Consider the following 24,525-nt stretch of genomic DNA (forward strand, 5'->3'; position numbering starts at 1 on the left):
AATTGCTCCTCCTTTTTGCACAAATGCAATGATGTTTAGAAGTGGATTTCAAAGTTCAGAGTAAATGATTGTTTGGAATATTACTGGTTAACTCTCAAGAATCCAGAGACTATTTAGCTGAAGTTGCAATTTGCCTTGGCAGCAACATTGTTGGAGAGATTGAACTGCAGTTCCTTGGAAATTGTGTTCAGCATTGCATTGCTGGCCAAATTCTTTCGTTGGAATTAATCACTCTCTATAGGACATTGTGAACTCAGCAAACTGTGAGGCAAGCGATGGAGGAAGAGCATGTCACCAACCACCACAACACTGTGATGTTTGTTGTACGCGTGGAGAAAAGAGAGGGAAGTTAAGAGCAGGGGTCAGAAAATGATAAGATGGGGGAAGTGCAGAGACAACGTCACCGTCGAGTACAAGGAGAGGATGAGGCTGAGCGCTTTGAGCTGGATTGAGTCAGCTTGTCCAACGATACCAAAATTACCAAACGAGACCACTACAGAATCCAGCCCCCGAGACAAGGTACATGTATGGGCTGCTTCACAATGAGGGTACCAAGTTTGTCTCACAACCACTAAAAATTCAAACTCAATATTTTTATATTTTTATTTCTCCAAATCCAACATTGTTAATTACAAAACTTAAATCCAAATTTTTGGAGCATCTGAATGAATATTTCTTATTAAAAATAATACCCCAAGGATGTTAGGAGAGTATTTTTCCCGGAGAGGACACATTTTTGATGGACACATGTAAGGCAATCAGTGCAGGCCATGCAAATAGAAGGTTATTGGTTACACTCGAACTTTGTAGCATAATATCAGTGCAGGTATATACACACTTGGTAAAACACACAGTAAACTTTTAAAAAGACGCTTTATTTATATAAAAAATTATTTTAAATATGCATTTCCGGAGAGGACATTTTTTGACGGACGAACGGTGGGACATATTTAATGAGGGTGAAATAAATATTCATAGTCTGAAATGAATAATATGTTGTGGACAAAGTACAGAAGAGGTATTAAATTGATGCAACAACAAATAAAAGTCCCAATTTCTGCTTGTATTTTGTTTATATGCTGTGAATGCAGTGTACCTGGAGAAAATGAGACAGCTATTTGTCAAAAAAAAATGGCAATTTATATGCCATTCTGCCAAAAATTGACATTTTTTGTCAAATAAAAAGTGGTCCAAGTTGTGCCATCACTAGTACCAACTACTGGCCCTAATGACAGAGATACTACAGCCTCTCATTTAACTATTTAGCATGCAAGGGTACAAAATACCAGAAATGACCATGACTGTGAAACAGCCCTTATGTAACAATGACATGGCATTGGAGAAGGGTTATATGAAGCAATGCCAACCAGTATACAATAAATATAAATTTAAACAGTAAATAAACCCGGTTATGACCCTTACCCGCAATTGAACAAACCAACGTCGCAGATTTCTTAACAGTTCTTATATTAATGCCAGAGAGCTTTGAAGAGAGCGGCTGTAAAACCAGAGGTCAGGATAGCCGTTTGGAGGTATGGCAGGAGGCAGGAGAGCTTCTGGGCCTCTGGATATGCGGGCTGAGTACTGAAGCTGTGACAATTTAATCCCCAAAAGAAATGAGGGCTTTAACCCTAACCCTAACCCTAACCCTAACCATTTCGGAGATTAAAAAAAATTGTCTGCAGCATGTGGCTGCTTGGCTACATCATTTCTGGAACCACGGCTGTGCTGCTGATAATGCTGTGTCTCACGAACTGTGCCTCTCTGGTTTTTACTTGTGAAATCGAAGATTTGCAAGTATATTATTGTTCTGGTCTGTGATTCTGTTTGTTTGTCTTGATGTCAATCCCTGAAGGCCTGGAGGATGAAACAGAAAGACTGCCGTTTGGGTACATCTCCTGGCCCCTGTAAACCTTCGTTGATATTATCTCGCCACAAGTGAAGTTGGGAGCAAACAGGATTCTCCACGAGCCTTTGTTGCTGTTTTTTGTATATAATGTCGAGGCTCGTATGAGCGTTAACACGCAGAACGGATAACAAGGAGAGCAGGAAACAAGAGGGGTTGGAGAGGAAAGCACAAAACAGTAGGGAACAAAGACATTAGGAGATTTTTGGAAGGGAGAGGGATGGGGTGAGGTACACGGGGTAAACATGATGGACACTACAGGAACTTTCAGGAAGAAAGCAGGGAATTTGAAGGAGGTGAGTTTGGGGTGGATTAACGGGGGTAGAAAAGATCGTGGTTTTGAATGGGGGAAGATAAGAGGTGGTGGTGAACAGCTGTTCTGAAGACCTGGAGGGAAGAGTGGGATTGAATTTATTGCTGTATAAGCGTTATTGTTATGTAAGTGATAATATATGCAATGCCGTAAAAGTTTACCATAAAATATTTCTTGCTGTGATTAAACCAACTTTTTGTGAGGGATTGTTTGAGCCAAGTTAAATTTGTGGGTACATCTGTATATTTATAAGGACATAAAGTTTTGTGAAGATCAGTATGCCATCCTCGAGTACAATTTCTGGAAAGAAAAGAAAATCCTTAAAATTCGAATTCATAAGAATCAAAGCTGTCATGTGAATGACTTCCACTGAAATGCTTGAACATTTGATTAAGACCATGTTGTATATATTGTTACGGTTGTGGGTGTAGATGGAGGGATTTAATAGGGAATTTATATTTGAATGGAGTTGTTTGGTCCGTGGACGTGTAGGAGGCATCTTGATGTAATTAAGTAGGGAAACTCTGAGATTAAGTGTTATGTGTCACCACAAGGGGGGTGCTAGGGATTAAGAATAAGTTTCCCCAGTATGTAATTGTCCTCCAGTGACTTTTCCTTATGTTTTTCTTGATAACCAAAACCATGACGAGAAACAAGCAAACGTGTTGAGCAGGCAGAAGCCCAATCTCCAAGGGTGACGGTGAGCAAAATCATGTCCCCGAGGCTGATTATTTATGGGCATAACCTCAGAAGCAAGCCGAGCAGGCAGAAGCCCCACCTTCCCGTTTTTGGGCAAGCAGGCCACGCCCCAGAGGCAGATGATTGTTAGGAGTGACGTCGAAGAGGAAGGGTTGGTTGCACATTTTGAGAGGAGAGTGGAGTTCAGGTTGAGTGCATGCACGACGCAGAGTTGAGTTGAGGGAAGGAACGCATGTGGTTGATTTTTTGCGTGCATCTGCACGTGCTGGTGGAAGCGCCTCGATTCCAAGTTCCACAAAGATCAGCCCTAGGCCAAACTAAGTCCAAGAATAAAAGGAGGGGTTTTCTTTTTTCTTTTGTTTTCCTTTGTTTGTATTTAAGTCCATGTGGAGGCACCTCGACTTAGACATTTATTTCCTTCACGTTATTAACATTACCTATTGATTTTTGTCCTTTGTAAATATTTTGTCTATTTTCATTAAATATGTTCATTTAAGTAAGTGTATCCGTGTATTTGTAGTGGGGTTCGAATATAACCCCCCCCCCCCCTGTGCTTCCCCGTGCCTCCGTCCCTCTGCCATTGCGCCCTTTTCCTGCGTGCATGATAATCTCCAAGAGTCTTGGTTGTAAACCTCCAAGGGAGAAGTTCGGCCATCCGGGGGCTGGCGGTGTTAACCGCCTGTCACCACAAATTTGGTCGGGGGATTAACCTGGGCCACCAGACCCGTGACAATATTTATAATACGGTATATCAAATCCAATATAACGCTCGTTATTGCTGTATTAGGAAGTGATTTCTTTTTCTGATGTACATGTACCATATAATTTTGGAATAGTAAAGAATTGATATCTTGTTTTTAGGTACAATTGTACAAATAAAAGGTGTGCCTACTAATTTCTTAGCTCACCTGGAACAAAAATTGTTCAGGTGAGGTATTAGCATTGTGTGGTGTCCATCAATCAGTCAGTCAGGCTGTACTATGTAAACACTCGGAACTTCTCCGAAACTACACATACAATTTTGATGAAACTTGACCACAACCTTCATCACCCATGATATACCAAAGTTTGTTCATAGCATTAACAAAAATCATGGTCTAAGGGGTCGACCAAGGGTCAAAGTGGGTCCAGGTTTGACCCCCCTAATTATGTAGTGTATTTGCTCTCTTCTCTGAAACTACACACACGATTTTAATGAAACTTGGTCACACAACCTTCATCACCCGTCATGCTAAAACTACTATTATTTTGTATGCAGCCTGTGGTTGCTGATTGCAACATTTCTGAGAGTGTGGGTGTACCACTGATGCAATGCCTCCCCCCTCCCCCATTTCCAGGAAGCTGGTACTCATTTTTGCTAACCTCGGAAGGATGACACCTCGGAAGTCAACACACCTGGTGTTACAGGGACTCAAAGTCATGATACAAAGATCTAAAGCCAGTCACCCTAACCGTTAAGCCAACACCAGTCATGCTAAAACTTATAGTCCTATTTTCACCAAACTTTGTATAACTTCTGAGAACCAAGGCCTCCAGATGTCTTGCAAATCTTATCAAATATTGCATATTAATTAGGTCAATTTAAAAGTCTAAGGTCATTACGATCCCGGAATCACTACTTTTGACTTCTTCTCAAAAGGTATTCACCTGGTGAAGACGTAACTTGGTCGGAATCATTTCTGCAGGGTGCTTTCACAAGTTTGTGAAAACCATCAGCTAATTTACATATTTTGTGGGTCATACATGACGACCAGTGGTTCCCTGGTTCTACCAGATGGGCCCAGGGGCATTGCCCGTATTTTTTAATTGATATACATCTTTTCTTTTTTTACCATCTGTCTCCGGCAAAAAAGTAATCAGAAACATCAGACTATCCAAAAGACTACTAAATTAAAGATGCAGTAACAGCATTGTAAAACATGTCAAATTCACATTTATTGTAGGTACATCAGGATTACTGCTTTGTTGGTCAGAAATTTGTAGGTTTTTTTGAGAAATGAAAAAGTATCCATAGTATCTGAATACTGAATATCTGAACTGACCAGAAAATAAAGCTCAGACATTTGTATTATTTAATTTATCTTTTTATTCAATAAAAAAGTGATTATAAAGGGCAAGACATATATATTATAATTCAAAAACAAATGTTTTTTGGACGTCCCCAGGAATATACTGAACATAGAATCATTTTTTTTTTTATAACTAGAACAGAAAGACAAATTACTCAAAAAGAAGGAGCTTCTAACAAGTAAAAAGAAGACATCGGACAAGCCAACTTGTCAAAATAAAAGAAAGGAAGAAACAGATGGAACAGAACAGGATGCCACAAGACAGGAGAAGGAGGCTGTGAAAGAAGCTGCTCACAAGATGAAATTGGAGAAGAAAGCCATGGATGAGCGGGATGCTGTTTTTACAGATTATGAAAGAACTACAGGTACCAGTATGACAGGTCATTCTCTTCTCTATCAAAACCATCTGAAATTTCAAGGAGGGGTTGGGGTCAAAAAATACAATGCCATGTTTTTGTAAGTTTAGATTCACCTTTGGAGTTTACCCCTCACAAATTTTGTTTGCCCTGAAATTCTTGAAAGATTGAGAAATCCCCAAAGGGTATCATAATTATTTCAAATCACCATTTCCACTCCCTCCCCACCCCCCAGCACACATAACGAAATACAAGTCAGCCATTTCTTGAGTGAGGAAACATTTCACAGTGAGTAATTTTGCTGATGGAAACATTCCTAGTGGTTGGGAGGAAATTTTACAGTACAGTGTAAGTGTCCGGGCGTGATCTCCCTTTACTAAGGCATGAAGACGTCGATGTACTTGAGAGAAAATTGTTTATTATATATCACAATCAAGCATCTTCTTAATTCATGCCGGCAGATGACCCCGCTTCGCGGTGCAGATAGACCACTCCCTGGGAGGAGTTCCATCCTTCGGGGCAGCTCCAGATGGTCTCCACGGCGGTCGAAAGGCTCCCCTTGCACCCCTCTAACCCATGGAAAGACAGCTACCTGCCCCACTAAAGATGGAATCACATGCCAACCCCCGATTAACAAATCACCATCCAAATCATAAAATCTCCATCCAAAAACTGCTCGGGCTCAAGGTCTGAGTCTGAACTGGTACTGAACTGATGCACATCCATTTCCAGTAACATTTTAACATTTATGCCAGAATCTGCAGCATCTTTGTGTACATCCACATTTACATTTTCATCTTCCTTTCCAAACATTACATGCAAATTATCATTCTCAAGTTTAGCTGCTGCGATCAATTGAATAAGTTCCTCATCTTTATTCACAGGTGCCTGGTGCACAAAGGTATTGTTACGAATTCGCGCCCGCCGGCGTGCGATCAGCCGCTTTCCACTAATAGCAACCGCGTCGCCCACCGGACGGACAATTCAGTCATGACTTTCCGGAGCTAACGCCGGAGCTTTCCGGAAACCAGTCACGGGTGGGTTTCTAATCCCCACCATGGCCATGCCAATTGTCTACCCACGCAAGATAGGGTTACTCGCCGAATTCGATATACCTAAGTACCTGCGTGGGGAACTGACCGGGCAGCCGCACCTCGATGCAGGTCGACTTGGGACACGAACTGCTTAAGCGGTCTGTTCCGTTCTGCAGTGATAACCGAGCGGGTATTATCGCCGACCTCGCCGGATCCGATTCTATTCAACGGGTGTTTGAAACCCAGCCATTTATTCCGCGATGCAAGATGGCATTTCAATGGGGTCAAAGGAGGTCTTCCTTTCCAACCGAACTTGTCAGGTCAGGTCAGATCTGTGACCTGCTACAGGTACCATGTAAACCTGTACTAACCTGTTCCATGGTCGGGTTGTCGGCGACTAAACAGTTTCCCCCACCAGGTTTTCTGGTGAGGGGGGTGTTTGGATATGGACACTCAGCAGGATTAAATACAAAACCTGTCAAATGGCGGAGGAGCTCCTTGTGAGCCAACGGACCATCCATATCCAGTGCCCAACTGTGTCTGCGGACGTCCTCCTGCAGTTGGGTTACTTTTTTATGAGGAGGTTGATGGCAGGATTTGCACTCCGGCCACCGTAAAACCCTTCATTCCGCAAAACACACAAACGCAAAAAAATCTGAAAACCCACTCCATGAGAGTACCTCCTGTGCAGCTTCTCTTCGCAGGGCAGTTCACTGGATGACGGGATTGGGGCAAAGCCTTCGGGACCCCCAATCTTTGATGAAAGGAGGGAAACCACGGGGTAACCTCCCTGGGTCAGATTGCAGGAGAGTGTGTCGGAGTGGTGCTGAGGTGTCGTCCACCAGACGGCGGTCTCCTTGGGTTAACCTGAGGCGGTCCCTTTGGGTGGGTGCCTGGAATGTCCTATCCCTAAGAGAGGATGATCACCTGTCTCTGTAATCATCTGAGGTCAAGCGTTTGGACATCGGTGTTGCAGCTCTCTCTGAGGTTCGGAGACCGGATTGCGGCGAGATAATGGTGGGTGGTTACACCTACGATTGGTTTGGTCGCTCTGATGGTTACCATATTCAAGGAGTTGCTGTTGCTGTGTCCAATAAGCTGACCCCAATGATAATTGAGGTAACACCGGTCAACGAGCGTATTATGAGACTAAGGATTCGTCACTCCTTAAGTGTCATTTCCCTGGTCTCTGTCTATGCTCCGACTGAAGCGAGTGATCTCACCGTGAAGGACACATTCTACGCCACGCTCGAGACTGTGGTTGATCAGTGCCCCAGACGAGATACACTTCTAGTCTTGGGGGATTTCACTGCATCGACTGGAACTGATAGGGATGGTTATGAGATGTGTGTTGGTCCCCATGGGTCAGGAACTATGAATCAGAATAGCACCAAGTTCCTTGACATTGCAAGAAGTCATGGACTTAGAGTTGCCGGTTCATGGCTTCAGCGCCCACAAGCTCATCGCTGAACTTGGTATTCCAACGCTGGCGGTGTGGCAAAGGAGATTGACCATGTCCTCATTGACGGTCGCTGGAGGATGATCCAGAACTGCAGGGTCTACCGGAGTGCTCAGTTCCTCAATACTGACCACTGGCTTGTAGAGCAACTCTAAAGCTGCACCTTAAATCCTGGAGAATGGTACCATCCCAGCCTTGGCTGGATGTTGGCAAGCTCAAGGATGAGAGAATTGCTGAGTAGTTTGCGAATAGGCTGAGTGTACACTTGGGGGGTCTGGGTGCTTTGGGGGGTCCTGAAGAGTTATGGATTACCTTCAAGACCACCGTCCTTGATGTTGCCGGTGGATGTCTTGGAACTCATCGCAGGGCAAAGAAGAATTTTGTCTCTCAAGGGACACTGGATACCATTGACCAGAATCGCAGGGCCAGGCTGAATTGCAGAGCTGAGTTGTTCAGGGTGCTGGGGTGTAAAACTGTACGTGCACTAAGGGTGGACAATGAGGCCTATGTGCGAGGAATCTGTGAGGGAGTAGAGCATCACCTGTGGACAGGTGATTTTCGTCCCGTTTACAGGGGAATTCGCGCATTGCGTTCATCCAAGCCCATCGCTCAGAGCACTGCAGTTAGAGCAGAGAGTGGTAGGCTCTTAACAGAGGAGTCTGAAGTGAAGACCCGCTGGGCCGGTTACTTTGAGCGGTTGAACCAGGCTGATCCACCAGCTGTCGAGTTGGATGTCAATGGTGTTACAATCCCTGTTGCTGACCCTCCAATAAATTGTGGTCCACCTTTGCTTATGGAGACACAGGCTGCGGTGAACCGATTGAAACAGGATAAAGCTCCAGGGATCTCTGGCATCCATGCTGAACTTCTCAAGGCTGGTGGAAATGCTGCACTCATGTCGTTGCATGCAGTTTTCTGCTCTGCCTGGAACACAGGCATCATCCCAACTGATTGGAAGAGGGGCCTTGTTGTCCCTCTCTGGAAAGGGAAGGGTGATCGCCAAGACTGCAACAACTACCGAGGGGTGACGCTGCTCTCAGTGCCGGGCAAGGTCTTTGCTCGGATAATTCTTGATAGGGTTTGCCACCATCTGCTTGAGCACCAGCGTCCAGAGCAGTCAGGCTTTACACCAAAGAGGTCAACGATTGACCGCATCCTTGCTCTTCGTGTCCTCACCGAATGCAAACGAGAGTTTCGGCAGGGGCTGCTTGCAGTCTATGTTGATCTCTGTAAAGCGTTCGATTCAGTGAATTGGGATGCCCTCTGGAGGATTCTTGGTCTTCGTGGGGTGCCACCAAAACTGATTGATCTGATGTCTGAACTCTACTCTGATACCATGTCGTTCCATGAAGCCACCAAAAGACTGAACCACCACGGAGACGTCCACCACAAGAAGGCCTCGACCTCCAGAAGGCTATGAACCACAGGACCAGAAGGCAATGTACCACAAGACCCCCAAAAAAGACAGACACAGGCCACCCCAAAGACCAAGACCAAGACACGATGGAAGATGTCAAGTGCTGTGAAGTGTGGTGGTACCATCTCTGACTTATTTCCAGTTGTTACTGGAGTTCGTCAGGGATGTGTACTGGCCCCCACACTTTTCAGCACTTGTATGGACTTGATTTTAGGGAGGATGTCGGAAAGATCAATCTGCAGTGCATCGTTTGGGAATGTCAAGATCTGACCTTGATTTCACAGATGATGCAGTCATCTTTGCGGAGACTTTAGATATCCTTTTGGGGGCCCTCGAGGTGCTGAATGAGGAGTCGGAGCCGCTGGGATTACAGGTTTCTTGGGTCAAAACTAAGATCCAGGCTTTCAATGACATCTTGGATGCTGCTGTCCTGTCTGTGTCTGTTTGTGGTGAGGATGTTGAGGTCGTGGAGAGATTCACTTACCTTGGCAGTGATATTCATGTCTCTGCTGGCTGTGAGTCAGAGGTCAACAGACGTCTGGGTCGGGCCCGGGGAGTCCTGGATTCAGTGGATCATGGGGTGTGCCAGTACCTGTGCGGGAGGACAAAAGCCCGAGTCTTCAGATCCTTGGTGCTTTCAGTCTTGCTCTATGGATGCGAGACTTGGACTCTGACTAAGGATCTGAGACGGAGACTTAACTCCTTTGGTACCAGGTCTCTTCGGAGAATCCTTGGCTATCGCTGGTCAGATTTTGTGTCCAACGAGCGGTTGCTGAGAGAGACTCGGATGAGATTTGTTACCTGCTTGGTCCGTGAGCGTCAGTTGCGGCTGTATGGGCATGTGGCTCGTTTTCCTGACGCTGATCCTGCTCACCAGATTCTCTCAGCGAGGGAGTCTCGTGAGTGGAGGAGGTCAATGGGCTGACTACGTGCCTCGTGGTTGCGGCAGGTTGACCAGCATCTCAAGGAGATGGGGATGGGCCTGGCATCTGCCTGGGGGAAGGCCAGACGGAGGCCCCTGGAGTACCGTCGGAAAGTGGAAGCAGCGACGCGCTGTTCTGGCACATGCTCCCATACCTGACCTGACCTGAAAGGAGGACGCGACGAACGGGGTACCTTTAGATGAGCACATTTATTATACAACAGGTATGCAGGCAAATAGAAACAAAAGCAAGGGAAAGCACAACGACCAAACATAATTAATAAATGTACATGTCACTTAGGCATTTTTACTTGGCAGACGGCGCCACGACAACATTCATTCAAAAACCCAAAAGAAACACAAGAAAAGACCCCCTCACATACAAGGGGGTCAGGCTGGACCACTTGGGTCTTTATGACATGGGACCTGGGATACCGAACGGGTCCGGCGAGACCGTAGCAGGTTACCTGCACCCTCGATGTGCCTCGATGGTCGGCGAGCTCTCTCTGGCACTCTCCTCCCGACTGCACGGCAGGGCTGGTCCTCCGCACACAACCCTCGCGACTTGGCGTTATCAACACCATGACGAGGACAAAGCTCCAGCTCGAAACCACGTCGTTCCACGAAGCCACCAAAATATTGAACCACCACAAAGACGTCCACCACAAGAAGGCCTCGACCACCAGAAGGCTATGAACCACAGGACCAGAAGGCGATGAACCACAGGACCCCCAAAAAAGACAGACACAGGCCACCCCGAAGACCAAGACCAAGACATGAAGCTCGCATGCTGTCCGCCTTCTATCCCCTGGGGCTCAGCGCTTCGCCCCCCCCCCGTTTTCGGCTCCGCCTCCCTTCGAGAAGCTTCTCAAAAAGGGGCGTTCCTCAGCTCCGAGCGCCTCATTCCTCGTATCCACCAATCGCGAGCGAGCTGCCTTGCCCTTCCACTCAAACCAAACGCGGAGAAAATAAAGGCGGGAAAATCCACGCGTCATCGCAGTTCCTTCCTTGGTCCCTTTACTTGGCGCTCTCCTTTACTTTCGATGCGGAAAGGGTTGTAGCATGGTTTGTGGAGGATAGTGTTCGATAGCTGGCGTAGCGGCGGAGATGGTTAGGTGGTGGCGTACTTGTTGTGGTGATTGTAGCGTGGTTGGCGTTGTGGCGTGGTTGGTGGTGGTTGTTGGCATTGTGGTTGTTTGTGGGGCGAAGTTGGTTGCTGTAATGGTGGTCGAGGTATGGTCGGTTCAAAATATCGATAGAAAAAGAAAAACCTACCTCAAAGGGTCACAGCCCTCTTAAGAGGCTGTCACACCTTGACGTTTTAGCCAGCGTATGGCAACGTCTCAAAATGTATGTAAAACGCTGGCGTACGCTGAACTATTGATGTTTTTTTAAGTTTTGGGCATATAATAACGAGTTGGACGTATGCATAATGTATTAGTAACGTACACAGAACGTTTTAATCACATATAGATAACTTATACCAACGAATGCTGAGCGTGTTGTCGGCGTTCACAACCTATGCCCAACGATAGTCTAACTTATGCATAGCGCGTGGCAGCGTATCACCGACGATCACGTGGCGTAGGCTATTAATAGGCTGAGGCGCGACGATTCAAATCATAACCGCACGAGACATCGAAGTGTGAAGCCGCTGTCATACCTTGACGTTTTAGCCAGCGTATGCCGACGTATGAAAAATTTGCCGAACCAAGCTGGCACACGTCGAATACATTATGGGTAAGTTTTGGATATGTTAAGAGCACGCTGGTATACGTAGTAGTACGCTGGCATACGTCGAGAAATTTTCAGCATGTTGAAAATTTCTCGACGTACTCGACGTATGACACACATTCTGCATACTCTGGCTAAGTTTTAGGCACGCTACGCAATCCTTGACACACGTCGACATACTTTATTTGTAAGTTACTTATAAGTCGAAACACGTCGACGTAATGTTTAGCATACCCGAAACTTAATTTTTAACCTATGAGTAATGTGCTTTGAACCTATGTGTAACGTGCTTTGAACCTATGAGTAACGTGCTTTGAACGTATGAGTAATGTGCTTTGAACCTATGAGTAACGTGCTTTGAACCTATGAGTAACGTGCTTTGAACCTATGAGTAACGTGCTTTGAACCTATGTGTAACGTGCTTTGAACCTATGAGTAACGTGCTTTGAACGTATGAGTAACGTGCTTTGAACCTATGAGTAACGTGCTTTGAACCTATGAGTAACGTGCTTTGAACCTATGAGTAACGTGCTTTGAACCTATGAGTAACGTGCTTTGAACCTATGAGTAACGTGCTTTGAACCTATGTGTAACGCACATTGACGTATGAAGACGTATTTGATTGACGTCTTCCGGACGACCACAGAACTTACTGAACGTGTTTCTAACTTACAGCTACCGTATGATGGCGTATTGGCAGTGTTTAGGGGAATTGTTATATAAAAATGGGGTTCACAGTAGGAACCCGTCAGTGTTTCAGACTCCATGTTTTTTTTATTTTATTTTTTTACGTTGAAGTGTTGATATTTTTTTCCATGTTTTGGCGTATTAATAACGAGTTGGACAAATGCATAACGTATTACTAACATACACAGAACGTTTTGATAACTTATAGAAAACTTATACCAACGATTGCTTAGCGTGTTGTCGGCATGTGTCAACGATCACGTAACGTGCCTACAACACGTTACTCATAGGTTAGAAATCAGTTTCGGGTACGCTAACCATTACCTCGACATGTTTCGACTTATGAGTAACTTACAAGTAACGTGTGTCAACGATCGTGTAACATGCCTACAACTTATGCCAGCGTTATGCGGAACGTGTGTCATACGCTGGCATACGTCGGAAAATTTCAAGCATGGAGAATTTGTCTAACACCTGGGCGTGCTATGATGTATGCCAGCGTACAAAGACGTATGCCAGCGTACTACGAAAAAAGCCAGCGTACTGCGACGTATGCCAGCGTGCTCTTAACGTATACAAACTTACCCATAATGTATTCGACGTGTGCCAGCGTTTTTGCCAAATTTTGCATACGTCAGGCATACGCTGGCTCAATCGTCAAGGTGTGACAGGGCCTTAAACAACGGTGGGGAAACCTATCTGAACACTCACTTACCGGGATAACTGATCTAAGGAACCTTTATGGTGTTCTGCGAATTTCCACAGCCGTAAGAGTATACATGTTACAAGCAGGTGATACATAAGGAGCAAGGGTAGCGGGGGTGGGTGTACAATGGTGGTTGTGGGTGGTGCAGGGAGATTTCCCCTTTTATTGGAAAGTTCCTTTCCCTAGCCCCAGCTAAAAGTGTCATCTCAGGTTCGGGCTTGGTTTCGGGCTTCGTGGGTGTTGACTTCGGATACCACCCTGTAACACATTTTCGCAAGCCAGCCATAATGCCTGCTTTGATTATAGACAATATAATGAATATTCCCATCAACTCAGCCAATCCTGTCAGTAGGATCCTGAGAATGGTTCCTCCCCAACCTCCAAACAATTCCTGCAACCATGCTCCGATCTTCCATCCTGGATTGTAATCATGATATTTTGCAGCCTCCTTTCTTATGTGTCCTGTTCGGTCACAGAAATACACCATTTAATGATGCCTGCGGTTCCACGAGATTATTAATTCGTATCCTTATATCTATCCTTGTCCCAGTTATCCCTTCATGTACTATGCCTCGTTTCAGGAAGACAGGGCCTATGTCCCCTTCATCCCAGGTCACACGAGGTGCATAATTATATGTAAGGGTCATATAAGTGTTTTTTCCATACATTCCTTTCTCATGCAATTGGTCCCAATGTTTACCTTCTTCTTCCCTGCGTACCCTGTCACAACCCATTCCTTGTTTCCCCTACTGTCGACCTACCAAACATTCTGCTCTCTATGACATTCCCATACTGCCCTCACTATCTGTTATTGTCCACATTATCACGATTGTGCACATGCTCATCAAAAGCACTGCTACATCTGTCATGAACCTACAGTAACATTCTTTCCACTTGCAGATTTCCTTTCTTTCTCTTTAAAACTTCCTGTATCCTCTTTTGTAGTGAGATGCATGAGTCCATGATTGGCTTACCTTCGCACTTGACAGCTACTTGGGTAACCAGTAATACCTGGTGGGGTCTGGTCCAATATGCCTCCAAGGCGTTCCTCCGTTTGAACACCTTGATGTTCACCCAGTCGCCGGGCTGGATGCCGTGGTGTTCCTCCGCAGCTGGTTCCAGTAGTGTGTCTGGGCTGCTGCAAACTCTTTGACAACCTTTGTTAAGGCAGCACAAGAGTTAACGTTCAAGTACATAGATCCATATATTTTATAGACATTTTACCAATATTATAATTAGTGTTGGCTTAGCACTTAGAGTAGTGGCTTGGGATCAGATCCTAGAGTCCCACTGACCACAGAACCAATCTCAGGAGTTTGACTCAGCCTGTCACTCCTCCAATGTTGGCAAAAATGAACTTCAATACTGGCATTAGGGGCACCGCATCACTGGCACATTCATGCCCCAACCAATGATGCAACCAACAACCAAAAAGGCAGCACACCCCACCAACATTTGACAATACACATAGCTTCTACTATCAATTTACCATTTTTTGGCTGGCATACTTTGCGATGTTATATTGTTACGAATGTGGAACCCATCGCACACAACAGCCAGAGTCCTTATAGATCAGTTATATCGATAAGTATGTGTTTCTAGTTAGGGTCCCGTCCCTTGTTTAATGGGTAATTAAGTGTAAGTGCGCTGCGAAGTTGTTTTATAGTCAGGTCTTTAAATCCTTAAATCCGACAAACCAACCACCCTGCCATTTCCATTCACAACTCCTCCACTGAACTAGCACTTTACTAGGCTCCCCTTGCTGTTCAGTTGGAGTTTTCACAGCACGTCAACACACCAGATCCCTGTCCAATCAGGAGCGAACAGCGTGTCAACTCACCTGATCCCTGTCCAACCAAGCGCGCACAGAGTGTCCGACATTGAGGCTCTGCCCCGCTCAGGGAGCAGATAAAAAGACCAGGCTCCCTTTGAAGGGGTGTTCATGTTCATGTTGGCGTCGGAGCCTGGTTGTGTGTCGGAGCCTGAGGAGAATCACTTGCTTCTCCTGCCTCGCTGCCTCCTCACTTGTTTTTGCCACCTGGATCATGCTGGCATCTTCCGCCCCACTCCTGGTGCTTTTGTCCTTGATGCCACGTGAAAGCTGCAGGTTTGAGTCCCGCCACTGAGCCAGATCATCGAAGACCGCACGACACGGACAGGTCCAAGCACAGGCTCTGGCCTCCAGCTCACCTTTCCTCGAGCTGGAAGCCTTCAATAAAGACCTGACGGGGTCCGTTTATTTTGGGTGTGTGTCTGTGTGTGGGCCACGTCTCTTAAGTGGAATTGTTAATGCTTTTGCTCGCTGTATATTGCCTACCTGATATTCGGAAAACTCTGCCCTTACGTGCTTCCCGCCCAGATTATTATTATAATAAATTTCCCTATTGTTGAATGTCCCAGCTCATTCCCTGTCATTTCTTTAATTGGCTTAGCGCGGTGTGTGTTGAGAAATAGTGAGGCAGTAAATTGTTAATTTGGACCGACAGGCCTCGGTAACCTCCGCTCCGGTTACACACGGTTCAGTCACGGTAACGGCTCGTCCCACTCGAGGTCTGTCAAGGGTGTGAATTCCCTGGTAGCTTTGCCGCATGCATAACTAGGTATATTGAAGTTTGGCAATTAACCCTACCCCACGCGGTCGATTTATTGGCGGTTCATGGTCTTGTAAGGGACCCGTACCTTTCGGACTTATCCGAGGAGCACGACCTAAATTCCGGTGTGTTTGGTGGAGCCGACGCTACAGCTCCCTCTTGCGGTCGTGCTCACCGCCGAACCCCAGCCCACAACAATATACCCTCTTATTTCCAAATTGTCCCAACATCGTGTGTCATCCTGCACACATAACAGGAATCCGTATATATTCTTATGCTTCTATCCCTGGCTAGATTGCATGCTGCAACCAGGCGCTCGGCACTCCATGGCCCTTGACAGTCAGCGCCCCCTAAAGGGTAGTATGCGATCCAGTACAGGGGTTCAGGTCATTCTGCCATATTTTTATATTTTCATTGTGAGGCTCCAACCAACGTTTTACATTGGAAATTGTTTATAACTCTGTTAAATTCTCAATTACCTCCTACACGGGCAATTTGCTATTATCCACAAGCCCGAAGTAAACTCGCACAAGTTCAAATTGTGCAATTTGAGATACTGCGGTAAAATTTCCTTTTAAACAAACTCATGAAAACACATGATTGACCTCAACCTCGGATCACCGGTCTATGTCTCACTCTGCATTATGCCTGCGATAACTTGCCCACTCTCTCCAAAGGATATCATGAAATCTTAAATGTTCATGAACTAATGCTATCAGACAGGCCATCCAATCAATGTCAGTAGGGTGAATATACGGGTTCTGGCTCACTTTTCCCCATGTAAATGAATGGGGGATTTTCAGCGATTCATATTTTTTCCCCTAAAAATAAACCCCCTTTTTAGCCCAAGGTATATTTATTTGTCTCCCCTTTTAACCTAGTATAGGGGCTCTCTATTCAAATAACCAATGCAACAAGATAAAGATTTGTTCAAGTAGTAAAGTCGCAATGTGATTTGATAAAGGTGATTCTAAAGAAATATCTGAAACGTCTAAGCCTCGGGACACTCTTTATCAAATAACCGATGCATATTGTTTAGCTCAATCATTGAACATATAAACATTTGTTCATTCTCAAATTCCTTCAATAGTTTAATTTTCTTTGCACAATAATCCACATCTAAAATATTTAAAAACAAAACATTTGAATCTTTATATTTTTTAAGATACCCCTTTTGTGCCATTACGAAATGATAAACTTCTCTTAATGCTCTTGTTTGACCACCTCCTGAGCCACATATCATTTTGAGATTATAGCAAATTGTTTTTTCATTGTTCAATTGATAACCATCAAAGTTTTCAGTCCATTCAAGGATATTCATTTTTTTCTTTACATCCTCTAACTTACTAGTCTTTAAATTGATTCGCTTATTTGTTTTATTTACCTTTGTTTTAGTTATTTTTTCAATAAGACTTATTTGATATTTTCACATTCATTATGTTTTCCATTTATATACCAAGACTGAGATTTTCTCCACTCTTTAATTTGATTAATACTTGGTTTGACCATTTATATATTGCGAAAAAACGCGGCGGTAGCCCTTAAAAAACCCTAACCCATCTTCCCATCGTTAAAACACAATCTATTCTATTCACTCTATCATACAATATCCATATGGAACACAATCTATTCCATTATCTAAAATAAATCTCTTATCATCAAAGGCTCCTAATGCCTTTTTATTTACTTCTTCACAATATATGTTATGTTTATAACTTCTTCTTGTATTCATTTTGCTATATTCTTCTCTCTTATTTATCAAACAATTATAATAATTTCTAAAAGTTATTGATTTATTTATTACATATTTCTTTATTCCCTTTAACCTTTTATCAATCTGATCACCATACTTATAAGCATATGCCTTTGCTCTCAATCCAATAAACTCACTCATTACTTTTCCACCCAACTCATCCTTAAACTTACCAATAACCTTTTCATTTTTTGGAAAATAACTCACTCTTCTTGCTAAAATTACTTGTATCATATACTCCAATATTTTTCTTCATACCTTTATAAACATCATCAGTTTTTATATCTAGAATAAAACTATCAGTGTCCATATACAACAATGAAACATCTTCACCATACTCTTTCTTTAAGTCATTATACAAATAATCATACATCAATATCTTTGATAAATCAAGAACTGCTGTTCCAATATAAATTGGTTTATCCATGACAATACTTTCCTTTTTCATATGAATTGCAGAAAAGTTCTCTGAAAAAACCTCTTCTCTCTCAAAACTTGGTTTATTTATCAATCTCAAAGCTTCTTTCCAAGATGTTGCGAATCTAATGTTTTGCCTGTTTCTAACATTTTCCATAGTCTTTCCAAATACAGCATTATTCATTAATTTATAAAAGTCCCCTTCAAATTTTACTTTTGTAATCACTCTCATATCTGTATTGAATTGAATATACTTTTTCATCCAAGGACTTTGTTTAAATTTTAAAACTCTATGAATTTTAGCTACTCTCAATCCTTCTCTCAAAAACTGTTTTAAGCTTCTCTGATGCAAAACATATCCCTCTTATCATAGAATGTTGTTAATAACTTTTCTGTTGATTTGCCTTTAATATTAAAACTTTTATGATAATCACTGAACCATTCTTTCTTTGGGGTTTCTTTCTCACATGCAAAAGGAAGGTCTTTATGCTTATTATGAAGATCACTCGGGTACCTCAAATCAACTTCAAAATAATAACCTTCTTCTTCGTCATTCAATTCCTCTTGAGAAGAAATAACAATATTTATCAAAGCCTTTTCATAATCCTTTTCTTCCACCCACTCTAATTTACCATAAGGCAGAGATTGAGACATTGCCCATCCATACAAATTATTAGCATCAAAATACATCAAATAATTACTATCTTTTTCACTATCATAATTTGGAAGATATTTATTATTTGCTTTAGCATATCTTTTTGAACATACTTGTGATATTCCACCTCTCTTGGACTTCTCAATCATCAAAAGCATATAAACATCACTGATTAAATCTATATCTTGTTTTGTCATTTTCAACATTGCACTCCAAGCTAAACCAGGAGCTGTGAAATAGTGGGCAGGATCTAATCCATAACAATTTTTATTATGACAGAGTGATCGAAAAGCCTCAAACACATCAGCTAACAATAAAACATATGTTTTTAGATATAAATCATGATATTCTCCAAGGTTCTTTATCTTAAATATTTTCCATATTTCTTGTGTGTGTTTATATTCCTTATCACTTATCTCTTCTTCATAAAGGTTATTATAGAAACTTTCTTTTGAAGGAAGTTGTGTTTCTTTAAATCTCATAAATGAATCCATATAATCATAAGGATAAATTCCCTTACTTGTAAGAATTTTCTCTTTACTTTGAATTTCATTCCTTGTTTGAATTTCCTCTCTCGTGAGAATTCCTTCTTTAATCAGAATTTCATCTTTAATCAGAATTTCCTCTTTAGTTAGAATTTCATTCATTGTTCGAATTTTCTTTATAATTAGAATTTCATCTTCAGTTAGAATTTCTTCATTAATTTCCTCATAAATTAGAATTTCCTCTTTACTTTGAATTCTCTCTTTAATCTGAATTTCCTCTTTTGGAAAGAATGAATTAAGATTTGGAAAAGAGTCCGTGGAACTTAGATTTGATGCAAGGTAGGCTAGTGGTGTTCCCATAAACTTGTAAGAATCTAGAAACCTAATACGAGTTAAAGGTTTTGTGAATATCATTTTTGTAAATGAAATATACTTTTGACTTGTATTTGTTATGGCAGAAATATTCCCTGGTGTTTTTGAAAGTTCATTTATAAATAGATGTGTATCATAGTTGGCGCTGTTGTGAAGAAAGACTGGAATAAAAGAAGGTGATTTATAATTAAGATTACAACTAGAATTTATATGCCCTTTAAATGCCCCATCAGTGTTTTCAATATAATAGTCTCCCTTTACTTTAAACTCATTTTTCTTGTGTTTTTGTGATTGAAGATGTCTATTATAACTACTCTTCAAAACATCCTTTGAGCAGATATCACAATGTTTTCTTTCCAACTCAAGAGGAGATATTTTATGAAATAGATTAAATGTGTGTTTGTTGGTTCGGAGGTGTTTTCTATAATGTTTATATTCGTGATTACAAACATCGCAGTACGTTGTATTCACCACATTTATATAATAAAACTTTGCTTAAACTAAAATTTTCTTGATGAAAATTTCGTTTATTTTACAGGTGAATCTGTGCTTAAACTAAAATTTTCTTGATGAAAATTTCGTTTATTTTTCAGGTGAATCTGTGCTTAAACTACAATTTTCTTGATGAAAATTTCGTTTATTTTACAGGTGAATCTGTGCTAAAACTAAAATTTTATTGATGAAAATTTCGTTTATTTTTCAGGTGAATCTGTGCTTAAACTACAATTTTCTTGATGAAAATTTGGTTTATTTTACAGGTGAATCTGTGCTTAAACTAAAGTTTTCTTGATGAAAATTTCGTTTATTTTACAGGTGAATCTGTGCTTAAACTAAAATTTTCTTGATGAAAATTTCGTTTATTTTACAGGTGAATCTGTGCTTAAAACCATTTTATCCTCCAACTTTTTCACTTAATAAATACAATGTTTCAAGACACAAAAGACAAGTTTCAATCAATCTCTTCATTTGTTAAAGATACTGAGAAATATGTCAAGGATGTAAAATTGAACAAAGATAAATATAACAACTATTGGATAAAAACAATTATGGTGGATATGATGAGTTCTTCAATTTACTTCAGTGGAAGGGCTTTTAGAATACCTGGAAGAACATCAATTAAGGTATCTCTAACAAAAGTTTCTCCTCTCCTTCTGGCAATATATTCAAAACTAGAAAAAGCAATGAAACAAGAAAAGGTATCAAAAAATAAAAACCTTATGGATGAAGCTTTAGAAAGAAAAGATAAGACCATCTGTAATATGCAAGGAGAAATTTGTATTTTTTTCAACAACCCTAAAGATATAAATCCTGATGAAATAAAGGATGTTAATATATCAGGTGAAATGACATTTCGTTCAATTGTAGTTAAGGATCATTTTAAAATTACCTTTAATATAAAAAATGTAGCAGTTGAATCTGTTAATGAAAAAATGTATATAGATATCGATGGTAATGTTTTTTCTACTAATTAAATTGAGTCAATATTCAACTGAAGATTTTGAAGATTATGAGAGTGATTATGATACCGAGAGTTTGCATTCAAACGTTAGTTATGACACCGAGAGTTTGTGTTCAAATGATAGTTATGAAGGTATAGATGATTCTGAAAGTATCGAAAATGATATCGAAGATGAATTTCAGTTTAAGTAAAGTTTTACTTTATAAATATGAATAGTTTACTCGATTTTGAGCCTCTTGAATTCCATGATTCTCCATATGACAAATTTGAGAATTGTCCTGCGTGTGAAAGACGGGGATTAAACACAGAGTCAAAAGCCTATAAACAATGTATATTCTGTGATTATCTTCTAATTAATGATAATCAAAAATATAAAAAGGAAAATAATTCTTTTACATTTACACCAAAAATGAATTACTTTGCAAGATTGATTAGAGAAATGAATGTAAAGTACGAGGGTGATAACACACCTTTCCTTTCAAGGGAAGAAACTGAATGTATTAGAGAAATGTTCAAAGGATTGTTGTTATATATTATTCATGGATGTGATTTTCAGGGAAATATCAACACAAGATATTGCATAAATAAAATAATGGATTATCTTGAAATTAAACCTGAACTTAGGATAAAATATAGAGTTTTGAAAAAAGCCAATAATAAATTAAATAACCTGTTTTCCAAATATATAAATGAATGATTTTTTACTCATTTGGGAAAATAAGATAAAATTTGACAACCATAAAAATCTCCCAAATTCATTAAGATGCCTCATAGTTGGTTCAAGTGGATGTGAAAAAACCTGCTTACTTTTAAAGATGCTCCTCACTCCCAACTTTTTAGATTATGATAATTGAATAATTTTCACAAAGTCGAGTTTTCAACCAGAGTATCAACTACTCTCACAAGGCTTTAATGCTGGTCTTCAAAAAGAAGATATAATCGGTTTATTTTAACTTCAAAAAAACCTAAATGATTATAACATTGAAGATATAATACAACTATTTTGTGATACACAGAGATGTAAAAAGAAATCAAAACCGATAACTTGTATTCTTCGTGATAATACGGATGATATACCGTCTCCCCAAGATTTGGATAAATCCAAAAAGAACCTCGTTATCTTTGATGATTGTGTTAATGAGAGAAACCAAACGGTAATGGACAGCTACTACACAAGAGGGAGACATTCTTCTTGCAATTGTATTTATCTTAGTCAATCGTACTTTCAACTTCCTCGTCGTTCCATCAGAAACAATGCTAATACTTTTATTTTATTCAAGTTAAATTCAATAGATATAAACAATTTTTGGAGAGACAATTGTTCTACATTATGTAGTAAAAAGGAATTTGGGGATTACATGAAACACACGACTGAAAAATATAAATATATTGTTGTGAAACAAGATGAGATATTAAATGATATTTTTCAATAAATAAATGGATGCGAAAGAAAGAGCAAGAAGATTTAGGGAACATCAAGAGTTGGTTTCAAAAGTTGTAAAACAACAGGAAGACATAATATTATTGTCCTGCGTTTTTTTCTGTCAGGAGGAGGATGCCATGGATGGATGTCGTCCAAGGCCGCCATCACCACCTCTACCACCACAACTCCCAGCACAGCCAGCATTGACTCTTCATGCCTGTAGTTTGTGTCCTTTATGACATCCTTAAACAGTACGTTTCCCATTTGGAATAATTATTTTAAATTTTGTTTGATTGTCAGACAGACAGATTGGAGCAATTGCTTGACCGCGCTGTTCGCATGCACACTCAGGACGAGATTCCATGCAATTTGCAAAACAGAGCTAAAGTACTGCTAAACTGCAGGTTCGTGTTCCGATTCATGTTCAAAATATAACATTCAATTGAAAGTTAGTAGTTCCTCAATCATAGAAATAGCATTGTTGTCACTCTATGATCTGTTGTGCTCTATGATCGATGTCTGTGGCATTGTTGTTAGATCATAGAAATAGCATTGTTGTCACTCCATGATCTGTGGTGCTCTATGATCAGTATGTGGCATTGTTGTTAGATCATAGAAATAGCATTATTGTATGTGCATTGTTGTTGACTTACCTTTTTTCCTGACCACAACAGGCCAACTTCAACCCACTGTCCATTGGTCTGTGGGGTATTCAGATTCGCTTCTTGTTTCGTGCCCTGTGAGCTATTTTTTGCTGAACTCCCTTTTTTCGTGGAACCTACATGTTGGACATTGCATTGCTGTTATCTCAGTGACAATTTCAAAGCTTGCACACCCATGTTGGCACCATTTCGGCCATTTTTGAGGAGGCACACGGCTGATTGGCCCGTGCATAACCTCGGACGGTAACCTCCATAACCTCCAATCTCTCTTCTTCAAGTAACGCATTGTCCTTTATAGCTTGGAGTTCCCGTCTTCATCATCTGTGATACAGCTTTACCTGTGGACTTGGGCTCTTCTCCATGTTTCGCTGATATGAGGATTTCACCTTCTGAGGACTTGTAAGACGCGACTTGGCAGTCGGCTTCATCTTGTGTGCATCCTCCGGACGAGACTCTTTCAACCGTGCTCACCCCCGGCCTTTCACCCATTTATAACCCACTGGGGTTTACTGTACAACCTGCTTGCACATCGAGAGTCGTGAGTTAACTTATCGCTGCAATGTCGTCTGTGACGTTTGTACTTATTTAATTTGTGGATTTCGAGGAAAGTCATTTAGTGTAACTCATAATTAGTATTATTGTGTTTGAGGTAGACAGTAGGGATTCATAAATATTCCTTATAAAGTTATCCTTCTGTCTTCTGTTGAATGTTGGTTTCTCCCATAAAAAACACCAAGGGCACATCAGTGTCTTTATTTATTTTCCGCTGTAGCGCCGTCCTGGTTACTGATGCGGTGCCCCGAGGTTGACGTGTAACAACTGCTATACAGACAGAGTGAACCATTTGCTTTACTCTGCTTTGCACTTCATGAGTTGGGTAAATAAATGCTTCACATAACTCCAACAAATATGGAGGTCTGAGTTTGTGTGTAAAGTTCCTGGCTTGAAATGGAGAATTGGTAAGATAAAAGTTTTGTTTATTAACTTTTTTTTTTTCGTTCCAGGAACAGGAATTTCTCATACATTCCTTCCAATACTCGGCCATACTGAGGACACTTCTAACACCCAAACAAACTGTAACTTCAATAAAAGCCCATGCTTTTGGCCCTTTTAGGCCGTTTTCTGCAGTTGAGGCATAAAACTTAGTTGAGGCCGAAGGAAGGGAGTACTCAGTTTTCACTCCGTTTGTTTGTTTTCTTGTTTGTTTGTTTGTCTGGGTGATAACTCAACCATCCTTTGATCTTGGGAGCTGAAATTTGGGGACAAAAGTGAAGCTATGCCTTGACAAAAAAAGTCTTTTTTTATCTTTTGATTAATCAATTAATTGATTAATTACTTAATTATTATCGATTTATTCATTACTTATTGATTTTATTTCTCATCCTGGCAATATCTCGGGCACCTTT

At 41.3% G+C, this 24,525-nt stretch overlaps 1 long non-coding RNA gene across 3 annotated transcripts; it reads left to right on the forward strand.

Moving 5' to 3' along the window:
- Nucleotides 1-42: 42 nt before the first annotated feature.
- Nucleotides 43-24,374, forward strand: LOC147012193 (uncharacterized). Of its 3 annotated transcripts, XR_015051507.1 has the most exons (5): nucleotides 43-519; nucleotides 4,256-5,352; nucleotides 5,579-5,631; nucleotides 22,583-22,861; nucleotides 23,132-24,374. It is a non-coding gene; the product is annotated as an uncharacterized LOC147012193 (long non-coding RNA). The 3 variants fall into 3 exon arrangements; XR_015051506.1 differs by having other exon boundaries at nucleotides 22,583-24,374; XR_015051508.1 differs by lacking the exon at nucleotides 5,579-5,631 and having other exon boundaries at nucleotides 22,583-24,374.
- Nucleotides 24,375-24,525: the final 151 nt, after the last annotated feature.

This window comes from Eptatretus burgeri, chromosome 15 (assembly GCF_056783735.1).
Source record: "Eptatretus burgeri isolate ZD-2024b chromosome 15, Ebu_testis_v1, whole genome shotgun sequence".
In the NCBI taxonomy this organism is placed as follows: domain Eukaryota; kingdom Metazoa; phylum Chordata; class Myxini; order Myxiniformes; family Myxinidae; genus Eptatretus; species Eptatretus burgeri.